At 29.0% G+C, this 7500-nt stretch overlaps 1 protein-coding gene and 1 long non-coding RNA gene across 3 annotated transcripts in view; one reads left to right on the top strand and one right to left on the bottom strand.

Annotated features, from left to right (window-relative positions):
* The window catches only part of LOC106883108 (glutamate receptor ionotropic, kainate 2-like), a 251853-nt gene that overhangs the window by 222333 nt on the left and 22020 nt on the right, over positions 1-7500 (top strand). The gene's annotated exons all lie outside the window — the stretch shown is intronic.
* LOC149131493 (uncharacterized) overlaps positions 1-7500 on the bottom strand; it is a 135725-nt gene that overhangs the window by 38147 nt on the left and 90078 nt on the right. The window lies entirely within an intron of this gene.

Consider the following 7500-nt stretch of genomic DNA (forward strand, 5'->3'; position numbering starts at 1 on the left):
GTACTGGAGTCGATTAAAACGACTAAAATTCTTCAAGACGTTGCCCCAGCATGGCCATAGTCTAATCACTGAAACAAGGAAAATAATAAGGATAATATATATATATATATATATATACACTTTTACACTTTTTTCAGTCATTTGACTATGGCCATGCTGGAGCACCGCCTTTAGTCGAGCAAATCGACCCCAGGTCTTATTTTTTGTAATCCAAGTACTTATTCTATCGGTCACTTTTGCCGAACTACTACGTAAACACACCAGCATCGGTTGTCAAGCGATGTTGGGGGAACAAACACAGACATGCAAACATACACACACACACACACACACACACACACACACACACGCGTATGTATATATATATATATATATATATATATATATATATATATATATATATACGACGGGCTTCTTTCAGTTTCCGTCTACCAAATCCACTCACAAGGCTTTGGTCAGCCCGAGGCTATAGTAGAAGACACGTACCCAAGGTGCCACGCAGTGGGACTGAACCCGGAACCATGTGGTTCGTAAGCGAGCCACTTATCACACAGCCACTATGCCATATATATATTATATTATATATATGGAACAAAAAACGCAATAGAGGAGAATAAAAACATTCAGAGAGATAGACAATACAAAGCAGACAAGAGTTACAACAATTAGAATGACGGAAAAAGAAGACGGGTCATCAGTGGGCTTCGTTCTTCAGTCAAGTGCCAGACGTCACAACCATTTTCAGGAGTTACACTTGAGATGGTTCGATCTGGTTACCCCGCAAAAAAGACTAAGCTAAGAACATTAGATCCCTTTGTAAGAAAGCTAGCGAATGCGTATGACAACGAAGAAAAAAAACGGATAACATGGTACACAATTACGAATACAAACAACAAGGAATAACAACAGGTGTCTTTCGACTGAGAACGAATCAAATTGAGCTGGCGTGTATGAAGTGAAAGCCTAAGATCTTTGTGTGTGCGTGTTTGCATGGTATATTTATATATCAAGCACAATTCCAGCAGACCTCACAAAGTGTGGTTGCTAAATGACTATCTTAATCAATTCATCTTCTTGACATTCCATATAATTTGCCTGCGCGTGAGTGAAAAAATATAGATAAATGCGTTTTCAATTGATATGAATTACAACACAGCTGCAAATCTCTCCTAGATACTTCGAACATGTTAAAACCAGATGTGAATTAAATTCGAACTGCAGGTGTATTATAAACAAAAGTGCATCACGTTAGAAAATTTACAGCTGAACCATATATTTTTTTTTCTTTTTGGACATCACTCCTAAATCCCAGTATATGATGTATTTTCTGTTCCTACGCATCGGGTTTCGAGATTCTCTGTTGAAATTATTTGGCTTAATTTTAACTTTCATGCTTCGGGTACGAAGAAATATGCAAAAGCCATACACTTTCAAAATTTTTTTTGAAATATTAATCTCCTTTACAAATTTCAGTATTATAAATTAAACAGATTTTAAACATTTAGAGAAATGGTGAGAAAGGGAAGAAATAATGAAATGCTGGATTAAAGATTTGCCGTACAGAGTTGCAAAACTTTCTCTCAGGTGTTGAAACCTCGTCAAGCTTTCCCCGTCTTTCATGATTTCCAGATCAATAAAATATATAGCCGAACATACAGGAAAGCCTTTGAATGGATTTTAAAATTTCCCCTATAGCTTTCTGTAACTGTGCCAATAATCATTATTATTAATGTCTATTACATTTCAGCTTTTGATTTTTTTAAACTTTTATCTATTCATTTCCTTTTTTATTTATATGCCTAAAATATAATTTTTACATAAAAAGAAAACATTCGCCATTTTGTTAGGCTTCTGTTTTGCGATTTTTTATGTTTATTTAAATGATTTCTAAAAGTTTCGAATTTTTATTGCAGGGCAAAAGAATAATGTTGTTAATATTCAGTAAATTATTATTATTATTATTATTATTAATATTATTATTTATTCATATTATTCTTATTATGATTATTATTACTCATAGCAGTATCGGAAGGACGGCGAGCAAAAATTCCCCGTAGTGATTATATGTGTTATACTTTATATTCTGAATTTAAACTATGTATATAAATGAAAGAAGTACTTGCATTCATGAAAGCAGGAGGAAAACATGTCGAAAATTTACACACACAACCAACACACACACACATACATATATGTGCACATATATAAAAGATTAAGTATTATATATATATTATATGTGTGTATATATATATATATATATATATATATATATATATATATATATATATATATATAGATAGATAGATAGATAGATAGATAGATAGATAGATAGATAGATAGATAGATAGATAGATAGATATTACATATAGAAATGTATATATACACAAATATAGATGTAATTATCATATTTATATATATATATATAAATATGTAATATATATATATACATATATACAAATATATATACAAATATATACATATATACAAATATATATACAAATATATACATATATACAAATATATATACAAATATATACATATATACAAATATATATACATATATACAAATATATATACATATATACAAATATATATACATATATACAAATATATATACATATATACAAATATATATACATATATACAAATATATATACATATATACAAATATATATACATATATACAAATATATACATATATATACAAATATATACATATATATACAAATATATACATATATATACAAATATATACATATATATACAAATATATACATATATATACAGATATATATATATATATACAAATATATATATATATATATATACAAATATATACATATATATACAGATATATATATATATATACAAATATATATATATATATATATACAGATATATATATATATACAGATATATATATATATATACAGATATATATATATATATACAGATATATATATATATATATAGATATATATATATATATACAGATATATATATATATATATAGATATATATAGATATATATATATACATATATATATATATATATAGATATATATATATACATATATATATATATATATACATATATATATATATATACATATATATATATATATACATATATATATATATACATATATATATATATATACATATATATATATATATATACATATATATATATATATATACATATATATATATATATACATATATATATATATATATATATATATATATATATATATATATATATATATATATGAAGGCTTCTATATACTCACAAAACTTACACAAACAAGAATATTCATCATTAGGACATAAATGCATTGTTTTAATTTTTTTAACGATATCTTACTTTTAGCTTCTGTACTTATTTTGTGTTTTGCTTTGCTTCGCTTTGCTTTGCTTTGTGCTGTCATTTGCCAAATACATAAATTGCCACGAGTATTAAATATATATTTTTTGTTATATTTCAATTCTGTTGTGTTAAAAATATTTATATTCATCTGTTGATACATAACTTCTTCTAAACCGAATTTCTATTTAATGTTACCCGATCTAATCTGTTGGACATAAAAATATATTTCTATTGTTTACTCTGTATAAATATGTAATCGATTACGCATGAAATTATTTCTGTATATCAGTTAGATAGAGATCAATATAGAATATATAGTTAGATCCCAGAGAGTGAGAGCTGATATCAAGAGACTGTGTTTCGATTTAGTTTGTTATTTAACTCGCATAGCGCACTTGGGAAAGAAATGCTTTAACGCAACAGAATTCCACTTTCCACTCTCCGGTAAATGAGATATTTTCTACTTCAAGGGAAAATGCATCAACATACACCCAGACTCCACCACATGCAGCGTATCAAGTATATATATATATATATATATATATATATATATATATATATTTATATATATATATATATATATATATATGTGTGTGTGTGTGTGTGTGTGTGTGTGTGTGTGTGTAAAGTTAGAGATACACGTAAATATATGCTTACATATATATGTTTGTACATATGTACCTATACATACACATCCTTATATATGTTTATATATATATATATATATATATATATATATATATATATATATATATATGTAAATGTGTGTGTACGTGTATAAAGAATTAATTAATTCAGTCTCCCGAAGGTATGTTACGAATTTTTCTTCTAGCACTCATACATACGAATTAGAATGTACGAATACACATAAATAAATATATACATCTAAATTCAGACATATGCATACTCTCATACTAATATACATATACTGTATCTATATATATATATATATATATATCTGTGCATATACATCCTTATATATGTTTTTGTATACACATGTACACATATATATGTACGTGTGTATTAATACATATGAATATACATATACACATCGTTACAGTTATATCAGAGCTATAATATAAGTAAGCATAATGAATTCTAGATATTTAATTTTTAAATATCTTTAGAAGAGAAGACACGAAAGAAGTTTTATTCGTATCAAACAATTCTGCCAGTTCCAGAAATAGAATCATTTACTTAGCTCTTTCCTTGCCTAATATAATGAGTGGAATGTAGCTCGAAGTTACACCTACATTAACGTTGAATATAAATCCGATCACTAGATATCTTTTGAAATCTTCCACATAACTTTACGTTTTGAGTGCAAAACACACCGATTTTGAACGTCTCCTTTCATCCCTCTGACAAAGTTTGTTAAATACCTACCAGAGGATATGTTTGAGTTAATTTAATTAACTTCAAACGCATTTTCTTGTTCTAAGACTAAAAAAACTAAATCGTATATATATATATATATGCGCACTGCTTACAGCAATATGGTTTTCTCTGTAATATGCTGGCACATCAGACATATTCGCCTTCAGCTTGTATCACGTGTGCAGATTCAATTAAATTAATTTCATATTAATAAATTATCACCATGAATAATTTAATTTAATTGAATAGAAACGTAAATATACTACCGGTATTGGGTAATATGTTTTTATTGTAGATTTGTCGGCAGCCTCAAGTTTTCAATTCAAATCTTATCGGAGTGGGAAATGTTTATTCTCATCTCTCTGGGAGAAGGAATTAAAGGCACTGGCTGAAAAAAAAGTTATAAATAAAGTTTATAAATAATGGAAACTAGGAGAAATTTTCCTTTCTTGAAAGTTATCTCTAATCTTGGTTTTATGTGGGCAACTAAAATTTGAATTTTTAACCTGTCCAGTTTAGAAAATGCCGCATACCCATTTATATGCTGTAATACTTATTCTTGCCATGAGTTTTAGACCTCATTTGTGTTTTATAGCTTTCATACCTGAGAGTTAGGCATATTCTTGTATGCATTTGAAGTACTGATTCCAAACATAACAGTTTTCGCAATGAACTTTAGATAATCAGTAATAACAAAAGTAACAAACTTGAAGTCATTAGCACAATGCATGCATTGAAAATAATCATATATCAACAAATCAGTTTAGGCCTCCTTGAAATTATATTTTACTATACATTTGAAACTATTGGAACGGTCACTCAAAAATACACATTAAAACATAGAAAGATCAGTCATTCTGAAATATAAGAAGCATTTTTATAGATCAAACAACAGTGATGTTATCGACCAGACCTGCTGAAGGCTCCAGCAAAATCTTGCCCTCATATGCATCACAATTTCCCTACGAGATAGTTTACACTTTCTTTTTATACGCTGACGAAATGTTGTTGCTTGTTTGAATCATCAGTCTTTTTCTAGTAAGCAATCTAAGTGAACGTTTGTGTAATCAGACTTACTGAAATTGGATAGCTTGTCCTCTATTAATTCATAGTGAGTTCTTTATCTTATGGTTGCCAAGGCAGTTTTAAGTGTTGTGAAATCGAGGATTATACTAAAGAGTCGATTTTGATCTTTAAATCTCCTCAATGTTTATCTATTATAATCTCCCTCATTTAGGATCCAACAAAATATCGGTTTTAAGGCTGTGAGCTAACATAATCGTTAGCATGCCGGGTGAAGCGATTGGCGGCATTTCGTCCGTCTCTGCGTTCTGTGTTTAAATCTCGCCTAGGTTGACTTTGCATTTCATCCTTTCGGCGTCGATACCAACTGAGTACTGGAGTCGATGTAATGGACTTACACACTTCTCCAAAATTTGAAATCAGTATTGGAGGTGATATAGCATCAAAACGGATGAATGTTTCTTTTTCGTTCAGCGCCCCAAATATAAACAAGAACAGGTCTAACGTCGCAAGGCCACAAAGTGTAAAGTAAACCGTGTTATCTAATTTTAGCGCATGAATGTAAACGCGAATATATAAAGAGATATGATATATCTCCAAGTCTATATCTTATAGGGAAACAATCACAAGACACGTGGAATCAGCGCTTCAAATATACACAAGAAGGCTCCCAAATGTAGCCCCTAATTTCAGAGCACGAGTGGAGACCTCGGAATAAAAATGGACTTAATTACATTCTGTTTCCAAATCTATAGCTTATTGATAAAATCACAGAATACAGAATCAATACCCTAAATATATACACGATCACGACTAACTTTCAAACAATTTCAAAGCGCGAGTGGAGATTTCAGCATAAAATGTTTATACTGTAGCTTAAAATGTAGAGTGTGTAGGATAAATTCAAGCATGCTTCAAACTAACGTCTCAATTAACCACAAAACTATGTCGACAATCAACGTCACCAAACTGACATCCTTGCAATGTTTACAACAAAACTGGGCTTAATCGGAGATAAAACTGATGGAATTATGGCCAAAGCAAAAACAATGCTATCTTTTGACTCATTGTCTTCTAACCAACACATTTGAAATCTTCGTTGCGCTGATGCGGCGCTATAGCAGAAGGGGAATCTACAATCGACTAGGATTATTTAATTTAGGCAACTTTCTATCTAAATTTAACGTTATAGAATTTAAAATATTTAGGGGCAACAGTGTGCTATTAACCCGTAATAATAATTAGCACAGATTGGAGTGACATAGAAATGATTTCATTAACACTTTCAAAGGATTTGACCTTAAATTTACTCTGAACGCAAATCCCAGCCCAGTGAAACAAATGCATATACAAATTTGCAAATATGGCTTTGACTAATGTAACATTGAAAGGCTGAGGTCAAATTAGCATCATTACACCAGCTCTCTAAACATTAGTGTCTTTCACAAGAATTAAGCTCAGAAAGTCAATATAAATTTTAGGAAAATGCAGTGGACTGTTGTGTTCAATCATGCTATTTCAACGGTCAATAAGACTACATATCAATTATTAATTTTAATGTTTTCGGTTAGGTGCTTTTGTGTTATATCTATAATATTGCTAATAATATTATCATAGTCAGAATATGTCAATACTATTTTGATTTAGTTACTTAGCTTTTTACGAAACTACCAGATATCAGCAGCTCACGCACACACACACATTATATATATATATATATATATATATAT

This window comes from Octopus bimaculoides, chromosome 21, assembly GCF_046866305.1.
Source record: "Octopus bimaculoides isolate indiv1 chromosome 21, ASM4686630v1, whole genome shotgun sequence".
Taxonomy (NCBI): Eukaryota; Metazoa; Mollusca; class Cephalopoda; order Octopoda; family Octopodidae; genus Octopus; species Octopus bimaculoides.